This window comes from Panthera uncia, chromosome B1, assembly GCF_023721935.1.
Source record: "Panthera uncia isolate 11264 chromosome B1, Puncia_PCG_1.0, whole genome shotgun sequence".
Taxonomy (NCBI): domain Eukaryota; kingdom Metazoa; phylum Chordata; class Mammalia; order Carnivora; family Felidae; genus Panthera; species Panthera uncia.
The window spans coordinates 119,009,861-119,027,621 of NC_064811.1; positions in this window are offsets into that span (position 1 = coordinate 119,009,861).

The window sequence follows — 17,761 nt, forward strand, 5'->3', positions numbered from 1 at the left end:
TCCCTTGTACAACCTAATTTTAAAAAAGAAGAAGAAGAAGAAGAAGAAGAAGAAGAAGAAGAAGAAGAAGTCATGAGAATTCACAGGAATCAGGGGAAGAATTTCATATAACCTGAGGATTCAGAACATGTTCAGCCAGTTATCTAATGGGTAGGGAGCTCGAAATAACAGCTGTATCATAGGACTTTGTGAGACATATTTGCTATCATGTAGCCCAAAAGTTGGTGTGGATTGAAATGGAAAGTGAAAGGATGGATAGAGTTATGAACAAAGTTCTCACCAATCTCTATACTCCCTCAAACACTTTTTGAAAACAGGCTTCTCTGAAATCTACTCACTTTATTGGATATCCATTCTTTTCCTAAAGGGGGAATGAATCTAAAATCTGAACATTTCACTCGTGTTAGAATTTATTCGGCAATTTTTTCTGCAAGCATGATGAACCAACCAGCTGACATTGGTGAAGTAAAAATGTAGAGAGTCACAGTTAATGACATCCCTGAATGTCTGATTCTAAAAAAAAAAAAACAAAAAAAAACAAACAAAAAAAAAAAACCACACACACACACACCTCCAAATTTCTCATTATTTGAACAAAATAAACCCATATTTAAAGCTATTCTTGGTCAGGGTTTTGTTAGTAGCAATCAAAACAAACAAACAAAAAATCCTGAATAATATACCTGAAAAAGATGAAAAATTCAGTAGTGAAACAAAGACTTTTTAAATTTAGGAAATCTTCTCAGAGGAAAAAAACATGTTAATATTTGAATTTGGTATCTATAAGAAGACAACTAAGCTCCATATCATGATCAAGGTGCCAAGAGAAATCAAAAGGCAAAAGAAATACTAAAGTTAATGAAGATCTCATTTTAGTTAAATGCCATTTTTTACAGAGTACTTGACCTTCAGAAGCCAATGTCTGCAAAGTTTTAAAGAGTTTATAAACCACTCAGATAAATTCTCTTTCAAAGGAAATAGTCCTTATACTGGAAGAGTTCATTCACAAGAGGGAATAGAAAGAGCTCTTCAGGGCAGTTTCTGAGAATGGAAAAGTCACAAGGCATTTCTTTGGATGGGCTAAAGGTTACAGCAACTCTTTTTAAATGGCAAAAAGAAAATGATACAAAATACCCATGTGAAATAACTGATAGTGAAATCCCTTTAGAGTTAAAAAAAAAAAGGAAAAAATAGAAAAATGGAAGTTGTTTGTATAGGATCTAATGATATTTTACTTGAGAATTGCTCAAAAAGCTTCCTTTAATTAAGAAAGAAGGCAAGGGCTGGGATGGGGGGGAGTTGCCTGGGTGGCTCAGTTGTTTAAGCATCTGACTTCAGCTCAGGTCATGATCTTGTGGTTTGTGAGTTCCAGCCCAGCGGAGGACTCTGTGCTGACAGCTTAGAGCCTGGAGTCTGCTTCGGATTCTGTGTCTCCCTCTCTCTCTGCCCCTTGCCCGCTCACACTGTGTGTGTGTGTGTGTGTGTGTGTGTGTGTCTCAAAAAATGAATAAGAATTTTAAAAAAGAATCTGAAGACACCTTCTAATCATAAAGCAAAAAAGTGCAATGTAAGCAAAAACCTGTGGCAAACCACTCCTAATCAATATAATTTATACAATGTTATGTAAGACAGACATTTATCCTGAGTAGGCCTCCATGTACTCATCTGTAAAAGAGGAAAAAGAGTTCAAACTAGATAATATCTAAGACCTACTGCAATCCTAAATTCTAAAGTAGTGCATTTCCTTATTATGTATGTAAGTAATGCACATTCATTAGAGAAAAATTATAAATTTTTTATAATTTATAAAAATTATATAGATGAAGTAGGACACAGGTTTCAGTATTACTAAGAGACAGAGCTCAATTAGAGATTTTTTTTAAATCTACTTTGTACCCAAGGCCATGCTAGGTATGGGTCAGATATTTGGGCCAGCATCACAACCATCTGCCGGTAAGACTTTCTCTTTCAAATATACAAACTGTCTGGACTCTTTCCAGGACAGATATTTGAGCAAAAAAAGGGATGTTCTTATAGTCAAGTTTTGTGGGCACAACCTGGAAATTCCTTCAAAGGTGAATAATATTCCATTCCAATCATAATTTTTTTTCTTAATTCCATTGATGGACTGAGAATCAGTTTTTTTTGTTCCCTAATAAGATTAAAAGAACTATAAACCATAATTCTGGAAGAGAGATTTTTCAGACATTATGTTTTCTTATATTGCTGTGGTACTGAATTTAGGAAAGCTAATGTCAATTCATTGGTCCCATTTTCTCCCAAAAGAAGAAAGATTTGCCACACGTCCAGGGTCAAAAATCTCCCCAGATTTTAATCAGGATAGTATGAGGGTCTGATGAGACAGTTACATTGTAACTGGTTTTTTTGTCACTTAATATTTCATAAACATCTTTCCATGCCATTAAATACATTTCTACACCATTATTTTTCTCCAGGACAATCAATTTCTTGTTGTTTTCTAATTATTAATGTAATGTGTCCTCCACTATTTATTAGCTGTTTTATCTTGGACAACTTAGTTAAAATCAAAGTTTCGATGTCCTCATCAGTAAATTGATATAATTCCTATCAGCAAAATAATATAATCTTTTGTTCTGAAAATTAAAAGAGAAAGAAAATTATTTATCATAGTGCCAGATACATAGTACTGTTTTATAAGTATCAGTGTATTTTTAAGTTCAAAAAGTAGGAAAAAATTACAAAATAAAGTGAAAATAATCTATTATCCTACCACCCATATTAACTCCTTTTGACATGCTCTTTCAATTTGTTCAGATTCTTCTCTAGGCATATGTATTCACCAATGTATCCCCAATGCTTCGCAGAACATTTAAATAAATATCTGTGAAATGTTAGCAGTATTGAGGAATTAATTAGTAAAAAAAAAAGGTGATTTCATGAAAAATCTACATTGTATTTAGTCACAGATAATGGAGAATTTATTTCATAATGTTTGACACATTAAGAAGAGAATACAAAAATAAAATTTTAATGTTCTTTCACAATATGCTATAATGTGATTTAACTTTTTCCAGCTTTATTGAGAAATAATTGACATCCATCACTGTATAAGGCATACAATATGATGATTTTATTTACATATATTGTGAAATGATCATCACCACACATTGATTTAATATCCATATAATATAGATACAATATTAAAAAAGGAAAAAAATCTTCTTGTGATAAGAAACCCTCAGAATCTACTCTCTTAATTTTCCTATGTATCAGACAACAGTGTTAGCTATAGTCATCATGTAGTACATTACATCCCTAATACTGATTTATCTTGTAACTGGAAATGTATATCTTTTGACCATCTTTTTTCAATTCCCCCTTTCATCCTCTGCCTCTGATAACCACAAGCCTGATCTCTTTTTCTATGAGTGTCTTTGTTGTTGTTATGTTTTGATTTGTTTGTTTTAGATTTCACATATAAGTGAAATCATGCAGCATTTGTCTTTCTCTGACTTATTTCATTTAGCATAATGCCTTCAAGGTCCATGTATGTTGTTACATATAGTAGAATTTCCTTGGGTTTTATATCCTTGTTATTTATCTTCTTTATTTATTCATCCATCAATGAACACTTAGGTTTCTATGTCTTGGTTATTATGAATAATGTTCCTATGTACATGGGGGTGCAGATATTTCTTTGAGTTAGTATTTTCATTTCTTTTGGATATATTCCTAAAAGTGGAACTACTGGATTATATGGTAGATCCATTTTTTTTTTTATTTTTTTGAGGAACCTCCGTACTGTTTTTCATAGTGGCTATATCAATTTACAATCCTATCAACAATGTACAGGATTTTCTTTTCTCCACACTCACATGAGCATTTATCTCTTGTTTTTTTTTTTATGATGGCAATTCTAACAAATATGGGTTGATATCTCATTGTAGTTTTAATTTGTGTTACCCTAATGACTAGTGATATTGCGAATCTTTTCAGGGGCCATTTGGCCTTTCGTATATCTTCTTTGGAGAAATGTAAGTTCTGGTCTTTTGCCCATTTTTTAATTGGGTTATTTATTTTTTTGTTACTGAGTCTTATGAGTTCTTCATGTATTTTATATATTAGCCCCTTATCAGATATATGGTTTGTAAATATTTTTTTCCCATTTGTAGGTTGTCTTTATACTTTGTTGATGGTTTCTGTTGCTGTGCAAAAACTCTTTAGTTTGATATAGTCCCACTTGTTTATTTTTTATTTTGTTCCTTTTGCTTTAGTTGCCATATCTAAAATTCATCAACAAGACCCATGTCAACAAGTTTTATTCCTAAGTTTTCTTCTAGGAGTTTCATGGTTTCAGGTCTTACATTTAAGTCTTTAATCCATGTTGAGTTAATTCCTAAGTGGTATAAGATAGGAGTCCAGTTTCATTCTTTCACATGTGAATATCCAATTATCCCAGGACCATTTACTGTAGAGACTGTCTTTTCTCCATTGATTATTCCTGGCTTCCTTGTCAAATATGAGTCAACCATATATGCTTGGGTTTATTTCTGGGTTCTTGATTCTTTTCCATTGGTCTGTTTGTCTGCTTTTATGCCAGTACCATAATGTTTTGATGACTATACTTTTATAGGGTAGCATGAAATCAGAGATTATTATGCCTCCTGTTTTTCCCGGCCTTAGGATTTCTTTGGCTATTAGAGGTCTTTTGTGGTTCTATTTAATTTTATGAGTGTTTTTTTTTTCTACTTCTGCAAAAAAAAGCCCCTGGAATCTTGACAAGGGATTGCATTAAATCTATAAATGGCTTTTGGAAGTACTGACATTTTAGCAATATTAATGAATCCAATCCATGAACATAGGATGCCTTTCCATTTATTTATGTATTCTTCTATTTTGTTCATCATGTCTTGTTTTTAGAGTAGAAATCTTTCACTTCAATGGTCTTTATTCCTAAGTACTTTATTGTTTTTGATGCTTTTGTAAATAGAATTGATTTATTTCTTTCTTTTTCATAAAATTCATTGTTACTATATAGAAACACTACTGATTTTTGTGTGTTAATTTTGTATTCTGTAACTTCACTGAATTCATTGATTACATCTAACAGTTTTTTGGTTGAATGTTTAAGATTTTCTCTATATAAAATCAACATGACTTAAATTTTAATTTTTAAAAATATATGTGTGGGTTTATATCAGTTAAAATCACTTGCCTGCAAGTAACAGAAAATGTAATTCAAATTAAGTTTAACAATGAAGGCATTTATATGTCCACATAACTAGATGTCCAGAGACAGGGTGTTTCTCAAAGTTCTCTTGATCCAGTATGCAGGGCTCACTTTCTTTTGGCCTTAGCCTCTTACCGGTTTTAAATCATCTCCATGCTAGTAATAAGATGCAAAAGTTCCTTGTATCACATTCACACAAGAGAATGATGCAAGAAAAAATAATGATTGACTTCCAAAAGCTTGTTGGGGGTGGGGGGCGTGGAATAGGGGTAATAGGTATCAGATTTATCCTCCTGAAGCAAATAACAACAAAACAGGATGAATATGTAAATTTAAAAGTTTTCAAGCATTAAACAAAAGAAGGCATGGGGGGGCACCTAGGTGGCTCAATAAGTTAAGCATCCAACACTTGATTTTGGCTGAGTCATGATCTCACAGTTCATGGGGTGGAGCCTACTTGGGATTCTCTCTCTCCCTCTCTCTGCCCCTCTCCTGCTTGTTCATGTGCATGTGCATACATGCTCTCCCTCTATCTCAAAATAAATAAATAAACTAAAAAAATTTTTTAATAAAATAATTTTTTAAAAAAAGCATGAGACTGTGACCTAAAAAGAAGTAAAATTTATAAGGCAAGTTCTGCTTTCACCCTACTTTGTCTCTCAAAATGCCTCACGGAGCAGTAGAGCCTAAATCAGTATTACTGGGTATAGAATATAAACACTGGAGTTGGGGGTTGCTGAGACAGTAGGAATTTGTTAGATAGGATGCCACAGAGGCAGGAGGTATACAGATAAAAATATCTAAATACATATAGGAGTTTTCTTGACTTTGGGGACAGGTCCTCAGCTTTGTGTGCAGACGGTGAAATTCAGCAAGTCATGACAGGTGCCAACTGCTGGGAATATGTAAGCTGAATGGAAATTTCAGAGATCACACAACGCTGAGATTCTGACCACCCACAGACCTCACACAACTTTCTAAGTGCTCCTATTCTTTCAACCATTTTCCTATGTGACCTTAGAAAGGCCACAAGTTAGGAGTATGACATCTCTAGCCATAATATATGGGTTACTGTAGACTCATGCAAACAAAGCCAAAACACTGCCTCAGAAGAACCAAATTGAATTATCAGTAAATTAACTGCCTACAAAAACAGAAATCAATGCTCTGTAAAGCAAGATAATGTAAGTTAGACTTTCAACAACATGACATCAACAATGTCCAGCATACAATAAAAATTACTAGATGCCCAAAGGTGAAGGAAAATTTGACTTAAAACCTAGAGGACAAAAAAGAGTCAAGAGAAACAGTCCCAGATATGGCAGACATTGAAATTGATACAAAAGTAATTTAAAACATCTATGATAATCCCACTACCTCACAAGAAGTTTTGAATGCTTACCACTTTGCTTATTTTAGAGTTCACCTCCCAAGTCCCCAAATGTAAAAACAAGTGCTGCAATGGATGTCATCACTGTCAATGAAAGTAAGTAGAAAAAGGGGAGGCAGCTCTTCTTGGAAAGGAGGAAATAGAAACCAGATCACATCCATGAATCTTGACTATGAACAAACCTCATTTTGTCTGCCTTATATTAATATGGTGATGTTAGGAGCCATGAGTTGTGGACACAGGGTAGGTTAGTGTTGGTGGGCATTATCATTTGAAACAGAGATTGAGAGAACATGATGATGCATACACACATCTGACCACTGCTGCTGAAGCAGCAGGAGAACAGAAGTTTCTCTTCAGTCTTTTAAATCATATAAAAGTGCCTCTCCTTGGGGTGCCTGGGTGGTTCAGTCAGTTAAGTGCCTGACTTCAGCTCAGGTCATGATCTCACTGCTCATGAGTTCAAGCCCCATCTGTGCTGACAGCTCAGAGCCTCAAGCCTGCTTCTGATTCTGTATCCCTGTCTCTCTGCCCTGCCTCCACTCATTCTCTGTCTCTGTCTCTCAAAACTAAATAAATGTTAAAAAAAATTACTAAAAAAAAGTGCCACTCCTTGATAGAATTTAACCTAGAACCGTGTTGGCCTAGATTCTGTAAAATTTAGCTTCCAACTTTCCAATTTCTGTGAAATAGGGGACATCCTACAAAAAAAAAGGAATAGTTCTGGGTTGCCAACAAGCCATCAAAAACATCTTCCATCATCTTTGTTGAGCAATGCTTATAATAATGCCTTACATTTTCAAAATATTTTTACACAGTTTCTTACTTGGGCTTCACATAACATTATACGCTGATATGGCTGATGTTATTGTCCTTGTTTTACAACAGAAAGAACTGACACTCACAGTGGCAGTTACTTTTTTTCATTCTACAATATGCTAATGGGTTTAATGACATTGAGCTGTACCAGCAGATGATTCTAATGAAGGAAATTATTTACTCTAGGATAGAAATTTAAGTTGGTAAGAATGGTACCCAACTGAACTAACAGATTTACTTATTTCAATTATTCTTTTTTTATATTATCTTTAAATATGATCATTATTAATATTTCTAACTATGCTAAGGAAGAATCATTATGTATACTTTTCTACATATGTGGAAAGAATTTAAAGTTATATCATACATTAATCTCCTTCCAGTAAACATCATTTGCAAAATCAAATTGGGCAGAATAAAGAAATTTCTTGAAAGTTTAATCCAAAAACCTAAATATATAAGGCAATAATGGGAAATGTCACAATTATTATTAAGAAACACTCAAAAATGGTCTTCATTTATTTTAGGATTTGAGAAAACAAGGAGAAATAATCAGTGCAATCTACAAATCACAAACCATGAAGCTTCATACTGATCTGTAAAATCCATATACAATTGACCTTTGAAAAATGCAAGAGTTAGGGGCACCACCCCCATTCACAGTCAAAATAACTTTCGATACTTAAAAACTTAACTACTAATAGCCTACTGTTGATAAAAAGCCTTACCAATAACATAAACAGTGATCAATACAAATTGTGTATGATATATAAATTTTACAATAAAGTAAGCTAGAGAACAGCAAGCTAGAGAATTATTATTACAATAAAGTAAGCTAGAGAGAAGAAATCGTTATTAAGAAAATCATAAGGAAAATACATCTATAGTACTACACTGTATTTATCAAAAAAAAACACATGTAAGTGGACCCATGCAGTACAAACTCATGTGGTTCAAGAGTCAACTATATTCTAGCACCAACTCCTATGTTATGATATTAAATTTAATCTTTTAAGAGTTTAGTTAATTTTTCTCAAAATATCTATACATTTGAACCATAGATTTTCTAAATTTTCTAGCAGAAAACAATTGAAACTTAATATTTTATGTGATTATCCTATCAACGTCACTATAATAATACAAAATTTCCATTTTAACAAAATATGTAGCAGTACAGATAATACTATTGATAGATTACTTCTGGGAACAAGTTATCAACTAATCAGACAATGGCAATTACTATGGAAGTAGAAGCTTCATAAAAATTTACATTACAAACAGGAAGAATTTGTGATTATCTCATTGATTGAAACAAAATTTTTGTGATCTAGACATAACTAAAAGTGACTTTAGTAGTATTTTTATTTTCCTCTTTGTCCTCCTCCCTGCTATCTTCTTCATCTCTTCCTCCCCCTCCTCCTCTTGTTGCCCTCCTCTATTTTTAACTCTTGTTCCAATTCCTCTTCCTCCTTTCCTTCTTCTCTTCTATCTCCCTCCCTCCTGCTCTTTTCAGATCCTAAGATTTCCTTACCAAGTAAAAATGGCTATATAGTAGAATACCTTCATAACCAGAAAGTTGTTTAGCAGAATGATGATGTAAAATATAATTATTTAAGTGCAGTGCTCTTCAAAAGTAAGTTCTTCTTAATTTTTTTTTAACATTTGTTCACTTTTGAGAGACAGAGAGAGACAGAGCATGAGCAGGGAAGGGGCAGAGAGAGAGGGAGACACAGAATCTGAAGCAGGCTCCAGGCTCTGAGCTGTCTGCATAGAGCCCAACATGGGGCTTGAACCCATGAACCGTGAGATCATGACCTCAGCCAAAGTCAGACACTTAACTGACTGAGCCACCCAGGTGTTCCTCAAAAGTAAGTTCTTAAAAACTCACTGTTGAAAACACTAGGGGAGTATCTTGCATACATCAAACACTGTCCTACATATTTAAAAAAACATGAGGTTTCCTTCCATCAAATTACATTTGAGATGGTTAACTAAATCAAGATTCAAACCCAGCCCAGCCCTATGGAGAGCATGCTTCTTTCCCTGGTTTCTTATCATGAAGACTTTCATTTATTTCTACACACTCTCTACTGATGCCTTTGAATTAATTCCTATTCAAGCTAATTGAAGAGATAACCTCAGTTTGCCTTCAGGTCTCTTTGCCAGCTAGAAATATCTAGTGTTCCCTGTGACATTATTACATCCTCGTTATTTACTATCTCTTTTTCAAAATCAGAAAGCTGAAAATTAGTGCCATGGGAGCACCTCTTCACCCCATTTATGAGTCTTTTTATTTAATTGGGAAGAAGTTTCTCTGTTACTCCCAAAAGAAAAAGAACTCTCTCCCTCCCCCTAATAATATTTTATCTCTGGAAGAACTAGATGGAAGAGGAGAATGAGTATGGCAAAAAGCATGAGGAGGCATCTCAAATTATAGTCACAGTGATTAATAAGCAGCTAAGATAGCTTAGCAACCTGCAACTTTTTAAACCGTTCCTATGTTACAAAAAAAAAAAATTATAGCTTGGTCAAAAATCTAAATACACTCTCAGCAATAGATATTTGAAGAGGTTTGTCATAATAAAGAATCTCACATATATTTAGCACTTTTTCCTAAGAATTTTTCCAACTATTATATTACGTGAGCCTTACAACAAGTTATAAAAACTACCTGAATAGATTTTTCTTTTTTCTTATTTATAAAAATCACACATACATTTTCATTTTTGAAAGTTGAAATAACACTGTACATAGAGCAAAATGTGTAAGCCCAGTATCTTGCTCAAGCCCAGTATCCTTTCAACCATTTTCCTATGCATGTGTACATGTGCCCATGCAGTTTGGGGTGACAGATATTCATAAGAAATATTATACATACTATTTTGTGAAATGTTTTTCTTACTTAACAGCATGGCTTGGAGATGTTCCCATGACAGAACCAAAAATCTGCCCAAGTCTTTTAAGTGGTCACATAGCATCCCATTATATGCAAGTACCACAAATTATTAAATCATTCCCCGAGACATACATTAGATTTTGTTTATTACCATAGTCTAAGAGCTATAATGAATAAGATTGAAACTTTAACAGTTTAACCCAGAAAAGTTTACAGCTGAACTCAGGGCAAAGTCCACTGGGTCAGTAATGGATATTCTCTCTCACATAGTCCTTCAAGTATCAGGCTCTTTCCATCTTCATGACCACTCAGCAGACAGGAGGAAGAGAGAGAAAGTATGAAAGCACACCACTCTTTACTGGCTTAGACTGGAAGTGATTTATTTCTCCTATTCACGTCCTACTGGCAAGAACCAGTCATATAGCCCTCCAAGAAGGCAGGAAAGTTTGCTTGAGTTTGTGCCCAGGAAATGCAAGCAGGTTTAATGAGCATCTAGCCAGTCTGGCCATATAGGTTAATTCCACATTTTTTTTTTTTTTGCCATTAAAGACAATACCACACACAGAAAAAAAATCTTCTAAAATCTTCTAAATACATCTTTGCATATTTATGACAGTATTTCTATGAGATAGATATCCAGATCAGGAATTGCTTCTACATACAAAAATGCATGTAGAAGATATTTCAAAATTCCTGTTTAAAGTAAGAATATTTTTTGTAGATATGTTGCCTTTCTAAAGTAACACATAATATTTAATTGGATTAAAATAGTCTTCTAGTGTGTACTATGTATACATTGAGAAGCTGTCATTCAAAGCATTACCCAGTTGATCTTTTTTTTTTAATTTATTTATTTATTATGAGAGAGAGCATGCACACATGAGCTGGGGAGGGGCAGAGAGAGAAAGAATCCCAAGCAGGCTCTGCACTGGGAGAGCAGAGCCCAGCAGAGCTGGAACTTACAAACCATGAGACCATGACATGACCCGAAATCAAGAGTATGCTTAATCAACTGAGCCACCCAGGCACCTCTGATCTTTATCATTAAATTTTTTCTGTCTACTATACCCATAAGAACTCTCCATTTCTAGACTCTACTTCCCAAACATGTCATGACTATTCATTTTCAAATCCTGAATCTTCAATTTACTAGATATGTGTTCTTGGGAATAGCACTTTGACCACTTTGAGACTTCGTTTCATTATTTTGGAAAAGCAGTAACATTATAAACCTCTCCAGTTTCTTGAAATAAATTGGAGAAAATGGGAAATGTCTAGAATATGATAAATACTCAATGAGTGTTTGCCACTACCTTTCTTTCTCTGGTGATCCCAGGCCATAATAATCATTCCTATCATTGAATTCTTATAGTATTCATCTGCATTGCTCTTCCATCATCTAGCCTATATGACCTGCTATCACTGTTTATCTTTTCATGCAATATCTTGTCTCCACATATTGATTATAAGCAACTTGAGAACAAAAGCCATGCCACAGTCTTCTTTGAGTTCCTATCCCCTCACGCACACAGTGCTTTACAAGTGTGGCCCTACATAAATTTTTTGATGATGCCAATTAAATCAAGCATACCAGTACAAGACAGAAAGAAAATAAAACAAAAATTCATCTCAATTATTCAATTTTAGGAAAAGAACTGAAAAATCTGTAAAGATTACTTAGGAGGAAGTTAGAGCATTTAAAAATATAATAACTTACAGGAAGCTGGAAAGCATTTGTGAACAGTTCACTGAAAATCTAAGATAAATGTATGTCAAGTTTTAAAATGCTAAGCCTGCATATATGTGTGTGTCCCCAGGCAAGGTTAAGGCATTGTGAAAGATTATTTTTCCATTTAATAGAGATATTTGAGAAGTAATTTTAAGGAGGTAGGGCTAAGAAAGAAAGAAGGGAAGGAGGGAGGAGCAGGTAGAGGGAGGGAGGGAGGAACGGAGAAAGAAAGAAAAGGAGATAGAGAAGAGAAAAGAAAGGAATCTTTCAAAGACAAGAAGACTGCTGCACTAAAGAAAGCAGGAAAAGTCAGGAAGGATGCCAGTTGAGGTAAAATCTGAAATTAGGCAGATCAAACCAAACCAGTCCAAGCCAACAGCTGAATTTGTGGGTGCTACCTATTGAGTTGGTGGGACCACTTAAAGGTCATGGTATACACATTTTCACCCAAGAGCATGTGAAAGAGAGGGAGGCACTGCCTCAAAAGATCAGGCACTAGAGCAGATTTGAGGAGTAGGGGCTTTGGGAAGCGTTGGCCCCATCCAGGATTTGAATAGGTAGATTGAGAGGGATATTAGGCAGGGCAGGCAAGACACTGTTATTTGCTGCTTAGTCTCTCTGTCCCTCTTTCTCATTTCTCCTTTTCCTTGTCTGCATGTCTTCCACTTCCTCTTCTATTCCTCTCAAAATTCCTATGCATTTCTCTATTCTCTTTCTCTTAAAGAATTCAACTCAGAGACACATTTTTGTATGAAATGCTCTAAGTTTCATAAAATCTGAAATAGATGTCAACATTTAAAATTAAGAACACTTGGGGCACGTGGGTGGCTCAGTTGGTTAAGTGTTCAACTCTAGATTTCAGTTCAGCTCATGATCTCATGGTTTGTGGGATTGAGCCCCGCATTGGGCTCTGTGTTGACAGAACAGACCCTTGTTTGGATTCTCTCTCCCTCTCTCCGCCCATCCCCCATGTACTCTCTCTCTCTCTTTCTCTCTCAAAAATAAATATAGTTTTTAAAAAAATAAAGAACTTTAACATTCCATATTCCAGGTGCCACTTGAGAACAAAGTGAAGAGCTGGCAACACAAGTTCCCAGTCCCATAGAAATAAAGAACTGAGTATCTTTTATAACATCCTGCATCCCTTTCATCTCCATCTGGCCACATTCACCAATAATGTTATCTGTCAGGCCCACTCAGGAAGGAAGTTTGCCTTCCCGAAAGCATTCCTATTGCTCTTCTTTCTTCTTACATGGAATTTCTTCCTTTCTTTTCCCTAGATATTTATATTCTTCTTAAATTTCCATAGATTGTAATTTTAGTAATAGGTTATTTGTCTATTCTTAATGTTTAAGTCAACAATAAAACTTTTAGTTTTTGCTTTTTTATATCACCTGATGAGGGAAAGAAAGGCAAGAAAAATGTAGTTTAAATTAAATTCCCTTACAGCCTGCAGTTCATTGATAGATGCCAGAGACCTGCAGTGTGTAACACTCCCCAAGACGTTTACGGCTGCCTTAGTGCCTTAATGTTTACACTCCCTTAAAAACTAAAAGCAATCTTATCTTGACAATAGCTAAATCTTCAGGGTCCTGTGAGACCCTGCTTTCAACATACAGAAATTCTTTAAAAACTAACTTTATCTCTACCTCCTCCAAAACTAAAAGTATATATCAGACACTCCTCACAACCCCAGTGCAGCTCTTTCTGCCCATGGGTCCTGTCCCTGTGCTTTAATAAAATCACCTTTTTGCACCAAAGATATCTCAAGAATTCTTTCTTAGCCATTTGCTCAAGAACCCCATCATTTTTGGTGCCCTTACATGGGGCTCTGAGTCCTCTCATCTGGACTCTGAGCCTTGGTACAAATTTGGTGAGTACTTTTTCTTTTCTTCCTTTATTCTGATTTCAGGAGCTTTTCAAAGAGTACTGTCTTATTGGAACACTTTCCTGTCAACTGCTCAGGCTGCAATCCTCTAGCCCATGGCTACTCTATGGAGAGAGAAGAAAGCCTGCCTTTTAGCTGGAAGTTAGTACCCTGACCGGAATGCTAATAAGATCCAGAAACTTGATGCCTTCTTTTTATTCTTGTCCTTATACAAAGTTGTCTATCTTGTGCATGGGACAGTCACTAAGTGACTAGCATGGCTGCCAATCTTAAGACTCCTGTGTGAGGTTTTTACCTCATTGGTCTAATGTGATCCCCTCCACATCCCTGGTCTAGCCACTTCTGGCCAAGGGACCTCTGCTGGGAGCCAGCTGAAACCAGTACCTGACTGAATTAAAACCCAAACAGGGACTATTTCCTAGGGAAGTTGGCTGTAAAGACTATATGTGTTGGAATTTCACTTAGACTATGATGGATTTCTATCCATTACTGTTTTCTGTCAATGTCCTCTACCTACTACTTAAGTTACAGAATTGGGTAATTCCCCCTTGTAAAAATTTTCTAGTGTTTTCCATGGGTTAAAACGGCATAGCCTTTTGCCTTTGCCTTTTGTAACTCTCCTGTACCTCCCCCAACTGACCAATATTGACCCATATAGGTAGGGACATCTCTACACCCCCTACTCAACAGGAAGAAGCTACAGAAGATGAGACCTTAAATAAAGATTTAAGGGTCAAAATTGTTCAGGGAGGATATGATGAGGGAGCATAAGGCAGGCTGAGGGCAAAGTACAAGCTAGCACACACACACACACACACACACACACACACACACCCAGGTGGGATATGTGTGATATTCCTTGGACATTAAGAGCTACCCAAAAAACAGGAACGGACAAAAAACCAAATGGTTAAACTGGTAAGAGTCCCCACCAGTTTACAAGAAAAAGGCAATCCCATCAAGAACCTAAATCCAGGAATTCACTACTGTCTTATAAGTTAATGCTTTGCTAGAGGGAAAAACAACGTTGGCTTGACAATAGCTAGGCATCCAGTAATCTGTGAGTCTTTAGCATACAAAAATCTCTTTGGAAACTTCCCTTTTAACTTTACCTCCCCCTACCCCATAGTATATAAGTAGCCACTCTTCACAACCCCAGTGCAGCTCTTTCTGCCCACGGGTCTGTCCCCATGCTTTAATAAAATCACCTTTTTGCACCAAAAAGTCTTCAAGAAATCTTTCTTGTCTGTCAACTCTGAACCCCATGAACTCCACCATCACTCCAAAAGCCTACCAGCATGATTAGTTTGTATCTCAGTTCCCTATTTCAAATTCTGTTCCCTCTCCTCACCTAAAGTCTAAGAAACATCTAATAGAAAAAGTGGTATCAAATATATACATTTTGACATTGAATACATTATTTTATTTATTATTTTTTTTTGTTCTACCTTTTGACTCCTTCACCTTTTTCTCCCACTCCCTACCCCCCACCTCTGACAACCACCAATTTGTTCTCTATATCTATGAGTTTGGTTTTTTGTGTTTGTTTTTTAGATTCCACATATAAGTGAGATCATATTTATGTTTCGCTGACTTATTTCATTTAGCCTAATGCCCTCAAGGTCTGTCCATTTTATTGCAAATAACAAGATTTCAATCTTTTCTTGACTGAATATATATATATATATATATATATATATATATACAATACATATATATATGTATATGTATATTTATGTATGTATATATATGTATATCAATCATATATATATATATATATATATATATATATATATGTAGTGTTTCTTTATCCATTCATCCACTGATGGACACTTAGGTTGTTTCCATATCTTGACAATTGTAAATAGTGCTGCACTGAACATGGGAGTGAATATAACTTTTTGAGATAATGTTTTTATTTTCTTCAGATAAATACCCCATATGTATTTGTGGTTCCATACAAATTTCACTTTAGGGTTTTCATATTCAGTGTTAATGAAAATTTAATCTTCCTAGAACTTTGTAATGAAGGGCCTTCCTAATGATCTGTCTGCCTACATGTTTTTATCCCAGTTCCTGATCTGTACAGCTTCAACCTGATTGATACCCTATTCCCCCCTCCCCCATTGAACCATTGTTTGGAGAATGATTGCTAATATATATCTTGGGGGTTAGAGATAAAGAAAGTTTGCAAAGTGATTTTCATATGCTAAAGAAGACTCACAGGATTCTTGGGGAGTTGGGCTAAGATTGCCTTTTGCCCCTAGCAAAGTATTTGCTTAGTCCAGGCAGTTGAGCTCCCAAGGAAGGTCACTCTGCTTGTTTCAAGGACTTGTCAATGGGTTGTAGGCAGTAAGGAAATTTAATTTCATCTACATTTTTGTGCTTTTGTTTCCCACATCAAATATGAAAAAAATTAATTTAATTTTAGTATACTAGGAACCAGAAAATAAAATTTTAAAACAATTCAATATACAATGGCATCTGAAAACATAAAATACTTAGAGATAACACAGAATATATATATAAGACCTCTATACTAAAAGCTATAAAACATTACTGAGAGAAATTAAAGAACATCTAAAATAGATGGAGAAATACTCCATATTCATGGATCAGTAGGCTAAGTATTGTTAAGATATCAATTTTCTATAAAATTATCTATGGATTCTGTGTAATACCAGTCATATCATCCAAGGAGACATTTTTGACAAGCTAGTTCTAAAATTATACCAAAAGCCAAAGACCAGAATAGCCAAAACAGTTTTGAGGGGAAAAAAAATTGAACACATTTAGAGACGTTACACTGTCTGATTTCAGGTCATACTGTAAAGCTATAATAAGCAAGAAATTGTGGTACTGGCACAAGACTAGACACATATATCACTGGAACAGAACAGAGTCCAGAAATATACATACATGTATAGTCAATGATTTTCTACAGTCATCCAAACCTAATTCAAGGGAGATAAAATACTCTTTTAAATAAATAGTGCTGGAACAATTAAATATCTATATTCACATAGATTAGGCTTTGGAGTTTTGTGGGGTTTAAAAGCTGACAGCCAAGAAGGAATTCTTGAGATGTTTTTGGTGCAAAAAAGGTGATTTTATTAAAGCACAGGGACAGGACCATGAGGAGAAACTGATTATATCCTTGGGAGTTGGGCGAGGTAAAGTCAAGGGGGAGTTTCCAAAGGGATTTTCATATACTAAAGAAGACTCACAGGATACTGGAGGCCTAGCTATTGTCAAGTTAAGGTTGTTTTTCCCTCTAGCAAAGCATTAACATTAAGACAGTAGGGAATTCCTGGAAAAACTTTTTACTCTATCTGCCTCAAGTATTTGTCAGTGGGCTGCAGGTTATAAGAAAATTTAATTTTATATGTCATTTCCTTCTCCCTTTGTTTCCCACATCAATATGGACAAAAATAAGCCATGTTCTTACCTCACACCACACAATGGGCATGTGAAATAGGCAATGATTTCTTAGGTGCCAAAAACTATAAACCAGAAAGGAAAATAAATGATAAAACATATTTCATTCAATTTAAAACTTTTGCTCTGCAAAAAACAAGAAAATGGAAAGGGAAGTGACAGACTGGGGAAATATCTGCAAAACATTTATCTGATAAAGGACTTGTATCTAGAATATATACAGAACTCATGTATGTAAATTAGAAGGAAAACAACCCAATATAAATATGTTAACCAACACTTCACCAAAGAAAATACATGAATGACAAGAAGCACTCAAAAAGAAGTTCAATATTATTAGCTATCAGTAAAATGCAAATTAAAACCACCATGAGATAACACTACATCTC